Raw genomic sequence first — 12548 nt, forward strand, 5'->3', positions numbered from 1 at the left:
GCCATAACAAAGTATGACAACTGGATGGCTTAAATAACAGATTTATTGTCTCACCAAAAAGAAGGGGGAGGGAAAGGAATTTATGGTTTCATAGCTCTGGAGACTAGAAGTCTGAGATCAAGGTGTCACCAGGGCTCATGCTCCCTCTGAAGGTACTAGGGAGGGATTTGTTCCAGACTTCTCTCCTAGTTTCTGGTAGTTCCTTGGCTTGTAGCAGTGTAAACCTCATCTTCACTTATGTCCTCCCTGCGTATGTATCTGTTTCAGCGTCTAAAGTTCCCCTTTTTTAACTAGTTCCATCTGTAATGACTCTATTTCCAAGTAAGGTTGCATTCTGGGGATTGGGCTTAAACATGGAATCTGGGGGACAGACACCATTCAGCCTGTCACAAATGGGTGTGGAGTTTCTTTTCAGGGTGATGAAAATTTTCTGGGAGTGAAGACAATGGTGATGGTGGACAACATTGTGAATATACCAAAAACCATTGAATTGGATCCTCTGTAGCAGCAAATTTTATGTTATGTGAATTCAATTTTAATTTAACAATTACAAAAACACACCTTAAATCCTCTGGTAAGGTCATCTTTTTCAAGCATGGATATGCTGTTATTCTCCACCACTTCTATAGAATATAGCTCTCACGAGGACAGGGATTTTTACATATTTTGTACCTCAGTGCCTAGAATACTGCTGGGAACATAATAGAGGCTCAATAAATATTTGTTGAATGGATAGATAAATAAATGAGAAGTTTTATACCTTGTCTTAAATGTGTGCACTTGAGAGGTAAAATATCTTAAATATGTAAGCCTTAGAATTAATCTGCTTTTTAAGTACTACCATCAAACCAGTGCCTTAATTGTCTTCTCACTGCAGAAATCTTCTCATTATGACCTTAATAAAGAAGGATGACAAGTCTAATTCAGGCTCATAAGTGCACAGAGAGCTTTGTAATGAAAAATAAGAGGAAAGGAGCAGAACTTACCATTCCTTTTTTAAAAAATATTTATTTATTTATTCATGAGAGACAGAGAGAGAGAGAGGCAGAGACATACACAGAGGGAGAAGCAGACTCCATGCAGGGAACCCAATGTGGGACTCGATCCTGGATCTCCAAGATCATGCCCTGGGCTGAAGGCAGACGCTTAACCACTGAGCCACCCAGGCGTTCCTGAACTCACCATTCCTAAAAAATTTCTCCCAGATGGGCTTTTTGACTATGCCCATGTTCTTGCTCTGTTAATATTTGCTTTTGGACTCCCATTTTCTCAACTGCTTTCCTGCCTTTCATGTAGCCTCTCTTGATGGTACCCCCATTGGCCGAATCCAACTAGAAACCAGAAGGCAAGGGAGCCTGGTAAATGCAGAGGCCAGTTTCCTAAGACACGCGGACAGGATAGAAAGGGTGGTGAGTGGATCTGTAGAAGCAAAGGGAAATATCCAGCTCAGATATGAGGGGATAAAATTTTCCAAATAGAGTTGTCAAGATTTGGAACCCTATGTTAGTTGGCGAATTGTACAAAGTCTTCATGGATTTGGAAATGTCCTTCAGTGTTATCCCTAATCGGGGCAAAGGTGCCAGGCCTTGAACCCCACATCTACGAGTTACTGGATGTGGACTGCCCTTGGAGATGGGTCATAACTATGGTCAAGTAACTTTCTTCTTCCTGAGGCAATGCCTGGAGAGACTCAGATGAGAATTATTAGCTGCCAAATCTCTTAGCAACTGAGAGGATGAGTAACTTAGTTCTGAAGGGAGGGACATCTGAGAGGCACACTGCTGTGTACCTTACACTTTATTACATTACTTGTCAAGGCTTTTGAGATGGAAGGAGTAGATGATGGTAGGAAGTAATGAAACTGGAGCTGGAGTGAGGGCTAAGGGAATGATGGAAAGGGAAGGCAAGAAGAATTAAAGACTAAAGAACAAGTTATGGATTTTTTAGACTTTCAGTGATTGATGAGATCTTTCCCTTACAGTAACCTCCTATGACTGAAAACAGTGTGACTTCATATCCTCTACTAGAGTATATGGGCTTATCGTGAGTCCAGGTAGACAAACAAGAAGAAAAGCCTGTGAAAAGAACCTGAAGGAGAACATTTTTTCTAAGGCAAGTTTTGTTTTGTTCTCATCAGTCCCTATTATATCATTATCAAATGCCTCCTTCATCTATCGTAAGTCAAGCCCTGGTCAAGAGGATGAATTCCTCTTAGTTTAGTTTGCCAAGGACTTTTATCATAAAGAGATGTTGAATTTTTTCAAATTTGTTTTGCATCAATTGATTTTATCAAGTCACTTTTTTAGAATGTTAATATGGCACATTACATTGATAGAGTTCCCCAAAACAAACCTTCTTTGCATTCTGGAATAAGATATATATAATATATATATATACTGGATTCAGTTTGCTAATATTTATTTTGGATTTCTGCATCCCTTGTTCATGAGTGACACTGGCCTGCACTTGTCTGTATGTCTTTCTTTCTTTTTAAAGACTTAAAATTTTAAAAAGATTTTATTTATTTGAGAAAGAGAGAGCGAGCAAGAGAGTGAGCACAAGCATGAATGAGAGAAGGGGCAGAGGGGGAAGAAGAGGGAGAGAGAGAAACTCAAGCAGACTCCCAGCTGAGTGCAGAGCCTGACACGGTGCTCAATTTCACGACCCTCAGATCATGACTTGAGCCAAAATCAAGAGTCAGATGCTTAAATGTCTGAGCTACCCAGACACCCCTGAATATTTTATTTTTAAGTAATCTTTATACCCAACATGGGGCATGAATTTACAACCCCAAGATCAAGAGTCACCAACCAGCACCCCTATACTTTTCTTCATTTATAATTAGTTCAGTTGCCTGGGTTGTAGTGCTCACATCTTACATTTCCTTTCTAGGAATTCCCAACATCCTTGTGGTGTTACCCCAAAGCAACTTCATGTCTCTTGCCCAGTTCCAAAGCTGTTAGACTAACACAATATACCTACTTCTAGATTTCCATGACAATTAGCCTCGTGAAAAGAGAAGACTAATTAAATGTTTCACTTGAAATGAATTTTCTCAAAACCAATACATAAAAAGTAGGAAATACTTTCAACTAGGTTTATTTAAAAAGACCTATCTGACTTACACTCTCTTTTCTCCCTTTCACATAAATAAAGCATTTTTTTAAAAAAAGATTTTATTGATTTATGAGAGCCATTTATTATGGCTGCCTGATGCAGTCCTGCCTGATGCAGGACTCAATCCCAGGACCCCATGATCACAACCTGAGCCAAAGGCAGATGCTCAACCACTGAGCCACCCAGACATCTCTAAATAAAGCATTTATAAGGAACATATTAACAATGCTTATGCATGACCCCAACAGAATCTACTTCAACTAGCAGGTTCATTGGTACCCAGCCAATGGTTGTTCATTTTCTTCTCCTTGGCAGCAGTCTCTGTATTTCTCAGGCATAAGGGGTATTCTTTCATCTTGGTGACCCGGCCCTGTCTCCGTCAGACTGCAGTGAGTTCCTTGTCTTCCTGAAAGTCACCATGGCACAGTGACTAAAAGCATGTGCTCTGGAGCCCAACGGCTTGAGTTTGAAGCTTGGCTCTGCCCCTTCCTAGCTGTGTAGTCTTAGGCAAGTTAATTAAACTATCTGTGCCTCAGCTTTCTCATCTGTGTTATTGCAGGAATAATAAGAATACCTACTTCTTAGGACCATTGTGGGGACTAAATGGAACTAATATCAATAAAGTATTTAGAACAGGGCCTTATCTGTGTTCAGATATTTATCTAAATAATCAGTGCCTATTTGTATTTAGATACAGAGTCAGCACATCTAAGTGTTAGCTATTAATGTCGGTATTTCTTTTTTTTAATTATTTATTTATCAGAGACACACACACACACACAGAGGCAGAGACACAGGCAGAGGGGAAAAGCAGGCCCCATGCAGGGAGCCCAACATGGGACTCAATCCCAGGTCTCCAGGATCACGCCCTGGGCTGAAGGCGGCACTAAACCACTGAGCCACCAGGGCTGCCCTGTTGTTGGTATTTCAAAGTGACTGGGATCCTCTTGGATTCAGGGTTGCTCGCCTTTGGCAGCTTTTTCATTTGTCTATGATGTTCACTGGCCAACTTATGTGTTATTTAGAAGTGTGTAGTTTCATCTTCAAATATTTTAGGATTTTCCAATTATCTCTGCTATTGGTTTCTAGTTTAATTCTGCTATAATCAGAGAGCATACTTTGCATGATTTCTGCTCTTTCAAATAGGTTAAAGTATGTATACAGCCCAGTGTGTAGTCTATCATAGTGTATGTTCCATGTGAGCTTGAGAAGAATGTGTATCCTGCTGTTGTTGGATAAATGTCAACTAGATCCAGTTGATTAATGATGCCATTCATTTCAACCATATCCTTACTGATTTTATGCTGGCTGAACCTGTCAAATATGGATAAAAGAGTGTTACAGTCTTTAACTATAATAGTGTTTTATCTACCCCTCCTTGCAGTTCTATCACTTTTTGCTTCAGGTATTTTGACGCTGTGTTGTTAGGTGCATATATGTTGAGGATTTTTATTGCTCCTTGTTCTGAAGTCCACATTGTATGAAATATATATAGGTATTCTTTAAACAGCTTTCTTTAAATTGCTGTTGGCATGGTATATATTTATCCATCCCTTTATTTTTTAAAAATATTTTTATTGTGGTAAAATGCACATAACATGTAACACTTTAACCATTTAAAAGTGTACAAGTAAGTAACTTTTAGTACATTGACAATGTGCAAACATCACCATTATCTACTTCCAGAACTTTTTCATCACCCAAAAAGGAAATCCCATGCACACTAATCAGTCACACTCCACTCCACCTTTCCCCCAGTTCCTGGAAACCTCTAATCTACTTTCTCTCTCTATGGATTTATCCATTCTGAATATTTCATATAAATGGAACCGTATAATATGTGGCATTTTTGTGTCTGGCTCTTTTCACTTAGCATGATGTTTTCAAGGTTCATCTATGTCATACAATTTATCAGTAGTCCTTTCCTTTTTATAGTTGGATAATATACCACTGTATGTATACACCACACTTTGTTTATTCATTCATCAGATGATGGACATCTGGGTTGTTTCCTCCTATAGGTTGAACACCTATTTTCAATTCTTTGGGGTATATACTGGTCTTAGTTCTGTTCAGGCTGCCATAACAAAATACCACATGGAAGATGGCTTAAACAAGAGAAATTTTTCTTATGGTTCTGAAGGCTGTAATTCTGAGGTTAAGGTGCCGGCATAATGAGTTTCTGGTGAGAATTCTCTCCCTGGCTTGTAGATGGCCACCTTCTTACTATATCATCACATGACCTTTCCTCAGTGCCTGCACATGAAGAGAGAGACTGCTTTCTGGTATTTCTCTTTTTTTAAGATTTTATTTATTTATTTAACAGAGAGAGCACAAGCAGGAGGAAAGTCAGTGGGAGAGGGAGAAGCAGACTCCCTGCTGAGTAGGGAGCCCAACGTGGGGCTCTATCCCAGGACCCCGGGATCATGACCTGAACTGAAGGCAAAGGCTTAACCAACTGAGCCACCCAAGTGCCCCGGATATCTCTTCTTATAAGGACACAAATTCTATCAGACCCCACCCGTAAGACCTCATTTCATGCTCATTACTTTCTTAGAGGCCTCATTTCTAAATAGTGACATGGTGGGGGGATGTTTAGGACTTCAGCATATTAATTGGTGGGGGGAAATGGGGCACAAACATTCAGTCCATAACAATACTTAAGAGTAAAATTGCTGGGTCATATGGTAATTATATGTTTAACTTATTGGGGAACCACCAAATTATTTTTCACAGTAGCTATAACATTTTACATTCCACCAGCAACACATAAGGGTTCCAATTTCTCTACATCCTCACCAACCCTTGTTATTTTATGTTTTTTTTTAAAAAAAAAAACTATTAGTCATCCTAGTGGGTGCTAAGTGACATTTCATTGTGGCATTTGTTTGTACTTCTCTAATGACTAATCATGTTGGCATCTATTCAGTTGCTTATTGACAATTTTATATATTTTCTTTGAGATATATCTGTTCAAGTCCTTTGCCTATTTTTAACTGGGTTGTTTCTTTTTTGGTAAAGTTGTAAGAGTTTTTTATATATAAATTATGGATAGGAAAACGTTACCAGACATATGATTTGAAAATATTTTCTCCCATTCTGTGGGTTGTCTTTTCATTTTCTTGGCTGTGTCCCTTGATGCACAAAAGTTTTAAATTTTGATGAAGTCCAATTTTTATTTTTTTGGTGTTTTGCTGTCATACCAATGAAACCATTGCCAAATTGTTATGAGGATTTCCCCCTATGTTTATTGCTAAGGGTTTTAGGATTTTAGCTCTAATACTTAGGCTTTTTTAAAATCCATTTTGAGTTGGTTTTTGTATATGGTATGAGGCAAAGGCATAGATTCATTCTTTTGCATGTGGATATCCAGTTGTCCCAGCACTATTTGTTGAAAAGACTATTCTTTTCCCCATTGAATGGTCTTGGCACACTTGTCAAAAATCAATTGGCCATAGATGTGTGGATTTATTTTGGACTCCCAATTTCATTCTCTTGATCTATATGTCTATCCTTATCTACATTGTTTTTATTACCATGGCTTTGTAGTAAGTTTTGATATCAGGAAATGTTAGTCCTCCTATTTTGTTTCTCTTTTTCAAGACTATTTTGGCTACTGATGGTCCCTTGAAATTCCATAAGAATTTTAGGATCAGCTTTCTTATTTCTGCAAAAAATAAAAAGGTCATTGGGATTTTGATAGGGATTGTTTTTAACCTACAAATTTCTTTGGTTGATTGTTGCCATCTTAACAATATTAAGTCTTTTAAGCCATGGACATGAGACATTTTTCCATTTATTTAGGTCTTCTTTAATTACTTTCAATGTTTTGTAGCTTTCAGTGTACAAGTCTTTCACCCTTTTTAAAAAAGATTTTATTTATTTATTTGACAGAGAGAGAGAGAGAGAGGTAGAGAGGAAACAAGCATGGGAAGAGAGAGCAAGAGAGGGAGAAGCAGGCTCCCCACTGAGCAGGAAGCCTGATGTGGGGTTCAATCCCAGGACCCTGGGATCATGACCTGAGCTGAAGGTAAACGCTGAGCCAACTGAGCTACCCAGGTGCCCTATCTTACACCTTTTTGACTAAATTTATTCCTAAGTATTTTATTCTTTTGATGTTACTGTAAATGGAATCCTTTGATTTCCTTTTTGGATTTTTCATTGCTAGTATATAAAAATACAACTGATTTTTGCATATTGATAATGTGCCCTGCAACTTTGCTGGTTTTGTTTATTAGCTCTAATAGCTTTTTTGTGTGGGGATTCTTTAGGATTTTCTCTTTTATTGGATGATGTCATCTGTGATTAGAGATAGTTGTACTTTTTTCTTTCCAATTTAGATGCCTTTTTTTTTTTCTTGCCTAATCGCTCTGGGCTAGAATTTCCAGGGCAGTGTTGAATTGCAGTAACAAAAGGAGACATCCTTGTCTGGTTCCTAATCTTAGAGGGAAAGCTTTTAATATTTCACCATTGAGGACGATGTTAACTCTGAGTTTTTCATAAATGCCTTTTATTATGTTAAGGAAGTTTTCTTCCTGGTTTACTTTTTTTATCATAAAAGAGTGTTGGGTAATTTCAAATGCTTTTCTGCATTCATTGAGATTATCATGTGGTTTTTTTCCTTCATTCTATTGTTGTGCTGCATTATATTGATTTATTTTCATATGTTGAACCATCCTTATGTTCCTGGGGTAAATCCCACTTAGTCTGCCTTCGGCTGGGTCATGATCCAAGAGTCCTGGGATCAGGCTCCCTGCTCAGCATGGAGCTTCTCCTTCTCCCCTCTGCTCCTCCCCGACCACTTATGCTTGCTCTCTCTCACTCTCTATCCGAAATAAATAAATAAAATCTTTAAAAAAATCCCACTTAGTCATGGTGGGCCTAACATGTTGCTGGATTTGGTTTTCTAGTATTTCGTTGGGAATTTTAAATCTATATTCTTAAAGGATAATAGCTTGTGATTTTCTTTTCTTGGAGTTTCTTTGTCTGGGTTGGGTATCAGAATGAATTGGAAAGTGTCATTTCCTTTCCTATTCTGGAAATTTGGAAAAGGATTAGCATTAATTCTTTAAATGTTTGCTAGCACTCATTAACAAAGCCATCTGATGTTTGACTTTTCTTTGATGGAAGTTTTTTTAAAAGATTTTTTATTTATTCATTCGTGAGAGACAAAGAGAGAGAGGCAGAAACATAGGCAAAGGGAAAAGCAGGCACTCGTTCCCAGGACCCCGGGAACACAACCTGAGCCAAAAGAAGATGCTGAGCCACTGGTGAGCCACTGAGCCACCCAGGTGGCCTGTCTATTCAAATCTTCTGCCCATTTTTTAATTGGATTATTCTTTTTGGGGGTGTTGAGTTTTGAAGTTCTCTGTATATCTTGGATACTAACCCTTTATCAGATGTGTGGTGATATTACACATCCGGTCTCTCTGTTGTGTAGTTTTTCCATTAGAGCCTTTCTCATCGTAAACGTTAATCGTACTTCTTTTTCTGATAACAGCTTTTTTGAAGAATAATTTATGTACTGCACAATTCACCCATTTAAAGTGTGTGATTTAATGGTTTCTAGTATATTCACAGAGCTGTGCAAAATCACCCAAAATTAATTTTAAATTAATTTTAGTACATTGTTATAAACACAAAAAGAAATCTTGTACTCTTTAGCTGTCACACTCCCGATACCCCACTCCCCTCCCCAGCCCTCCGTGACCACTATTCTGCCTTCTTGTCTTTATAGATTTTCCAATTCTGGACATTTCATAAAAATAGGATCATACAATATGTGGTCTTTTGTGACTGGCTTCCTTCACTTAGTATAAAGTATTCGAAGTTCATCCATGTTGTAGCATGTATCAGCAATTCACTTCATTTTATGGAGGAATAATATTCCATCTATGAATCTACCATATTTTGTTTATCCATTCGTCAGTTGATAGATTTTTGTGTTGTTTCCACTTTGGGCTAGTATGAATGATGTTGCCATGAATATTCATGTACAAGTTTTTGTGTGTACATATGCCTTTACTTCTCTTGGATTATATACTTAAAAGTGAAATGCTGAGTCAAATGTTAACTCTATATTTAAATTTTAAGAAACTGCCAGAATGTTTTCCAAAGTGGCTGCACCATTTTACATTCCCACCAGGAGTGTATGTAGCTTCTGATTTCTCCATATCCTCATCAACTGTTCTAATATCTGACTTTGATAATAGCCATCCTAGTGGGTGTATATTGGTATCTCACTGTGATTTTATTTGTGTTTCCCTGAGAGATAATGATCTTGAGCATATTTTCATGTGCTTATTGGACATTTCTGTATCTTCTTTGGAGAAATGTCTATTCAGATCCTTTACCTGATGCCTTTATTTTTGAAAGATAGCTTTGCTGGATATGGAATTCCATATCCAGATTTTTTTTTTCTTTTGACATTTTTTAAAGTAAGCTCTAGGCCCAATGTGGGGCCTAGAACTCAAAACCCCAAGATCAAGAACTCAAAACCCCAAGATCAAGAGCAGCATGCTGTACCAATTGAGCCAGCCAGGCTCCCCATTCTGGCACTTTGAGTACATCATACCACAGCCTTTGGCCTCTGTTGTTGAGAAGTCATTGTGAACCAGTTGTATGTGATGTGGTTTCCTTGTACCTGATGAATCATTTTTCTCTTGTGGCTTTTTGGATTTTATCTTTGGCTTCTAACGGTTTGAACATGATGTATTAAGATTTGGAACTCTTTGTGTTTATCCTACAGGGAATTCATTGAACTTAGTTTGCATGTAGATTAATGACTTTCATCAAATTTGGCATGGTTTTAGCCACTATTTCTGAAATGTTTTTGTCTGCCCCCCCTCTCCCTTTCCTCTCCTTCTAGTCAATTTCCAGAGTCCTGAAGTGGTTTTGTACCTTGGTCTGTTTTATCATTGCTTTTTGAGGAAGGGATTTGTTGAGTTTCTCACTAAGCCATTTTGGAAGTCCCACCTCTACAGTAGCTGATTTTAATACCTAACATCTCCATATTAAGTGCTAACTACAAACAACTGAAAATAGAAGACATGTGGTCCTGGGAAGTAGCTGCTTGTTAAAACATTTTAAAGGATACTCGGTTCTGAATTGCCCATTGGAGAAAGCGTATCTTCAAATACAGTGGTGAGTAGTATTGGCCTATGTGATCTGGTAATTCTTCACTGGCTGAACTAGTGTAATCATCTTGCTAAAAGAAAAGCTATGTAGTTCTAAGTAGTTAGTCATGTTGACTAGAAAGAACAGTCACACAACAAAGTTGAATTGTACGTATTTTCTTCCTCCAGCAGATGGTGACATTTTATAGAGTACGGATAAATTGTCCAGAAAAACCAGCGAGCTAAGTGACTAAAATAGAATTATCTTTATCTCATTTCTCCTTTACTCTATCTTGAACTCCTTTACAAAAAAAAAAAAAAAAAAGCATTCATCAAGAAGTTAAATCTATAAAAGGAAACTAAGAACAATAAAAAAAATCATCACTGGGATTCCTGGTGGCTCAGCAGTTGAGCATCTGCCTTTGGCTCAGGGTGTGATTGATCCTGGTATCCAGGATCGAGTCCCGCATCAGGCTCTCCGCAGGAGCCTGCTCCTCCCTCTGCTTATATCTCTGCCTCTCTCTGTGTGTGTCTCTCATGAATAAATAAAATCTTTTTTAAAATTAAAATAATAAAAAATAATAAAAAATCACTAACACAGACAGTAAAAATTTTTGACTTCTTCAGTGCCTAGTTGCATAGTGTTTTTACTAGATATTTTCTCCCATAGCCTCAGGTCACATCAGCCTGCCTACATGCAAAAATAGAACAGCCAGAACAAAATGCTAAAGGGGGCAAATGTCCACCTTTGATTTTCTTCATTTCTTTCTTCCTTGCAGGCCCCTCATTCCTCTCTGTTTCCCAAATTAGTACTTTTTTTTAAAGATTTTATTTACTTATTTGACACAAAGAGAAAGAAAGTACAAGTAGAGGGAGTGAAAGGCAGGGGGAGAGGGAGAAGCAGGTTCCCCCACTGAGTAGGGAGCTAGACAGGGGACTCAATTCCAGGACCCTGGGATCACAACTTGAGCCGAAGGCAGATGCTCAACCAACTGAGCCACCCAGGCGCCCCTCAAATTAGTTCTTTAGAATTATTTCTCCCTTCTTTTAAGTTCAATGCATTAATGTTTGCTTCCCTAGTTTCTAACCTTGAGTGCAGAATCTAATTTGAATTCATTCTTTGGTGTATGTAATTCATAGTTTCCACTTAATGTGCTAGCTACACCAGGGGATTAAATTCACGAGTTCAAACCAAACATCAATTGAGCATCTCTTATGTTTCAAGTTTAATTACAGAGCTCAGAGTCTGTCTAGTAAGGGATACAAACTCAAATGATATGTAAGAGGTGTTTCAGTGCAGGTTTGCACAAGATTCCATGGGAACTCAGAAAATGAATTATTAAATCTGTTGAGGGAATTTTATATGTGATTCATATATATATTCATATATATATAAATATATATATTTATATTCAACTCAGAGTGGGATATCATAAAAGTGCACAAAGGGCATTTCTTTTTTTTTTAATTTTTATTTTATTTTATTTATGATAGTCATATCACAGAGAGAGAGAGAGAGAGAGAGAGAAGCAGGCTTCATGCACCGGGAGCCCAACGTGGGATTCGATCCCAGATCTCCAGGATCGCGCCCTGGGCCAAAGGCAGGCGCTAAACCACTGCGCCACCCAGGGATCCCGCAAAGGGCATTTCAGGTAGAACAACTTGAGCTCAGATTTGGAAGTGTCCATTAAGCATTTTTGCTAAAACTGGAAGAGTCTGGGTAGAACATGCAGCATAAAACACACGCATGCCAACAGAATTGGAGGGGAGGATGGAAGAGAATGAGGAAGGCAGTGGTGGGAAGTGAAAACATGGAGATTGAGGCCAGACTGTGAAACTCTGAGGAGGCATGCTAAGGAGGAAGAATAGCACTGTCTTATAAAGGTGTGGAGGCACTAAAGGATGGAAGTGGAGAGTCCAATTAAGAGATGATGGATCGAACAAAGCTAGAGGGGAAAAACACAGTGTGGCTGATGAGTGGTAACATCTTGCAGGGGGGAAAAGACTAATGATGGAGGCATATTTAAGAGAAATTCACATGATAGACTTTGTGGGCCAGGATGAATGACTGGATGTGGTGCCCGAGAAAAGAGGAGGTGTGTACAAAGATGACTGTGAGGTGTCTAATTCTGGCATCTTGGTGTGTAACGATTGGATTGCTCAAAACAGGAAATTCATGAGGATAGTAGATTTGTGGAGGTTGTAAAGAATTTGGTTCGGGATGAAATGAGTTTGAGGTTCCTGGGAGGCATCCAGGTGAAGCTGCTGAGACAGAAGTGGAAATATAAGAGTAACTAGAATTCAGAAAGAAATCTG

This window comes from Canis lupus, chromosome X, assembly GCF_003254725.2.
Source record: "Canis lupus dingo isolate Sandy chromosome X, ASM325472v2, whole genome shotgun sequence".
NCBI classification, from domain to species: Eukaryota; Metazoa; Chordata; class Mammalia; order Carnivora; family Canidae; genus Canis; species Canis lupus.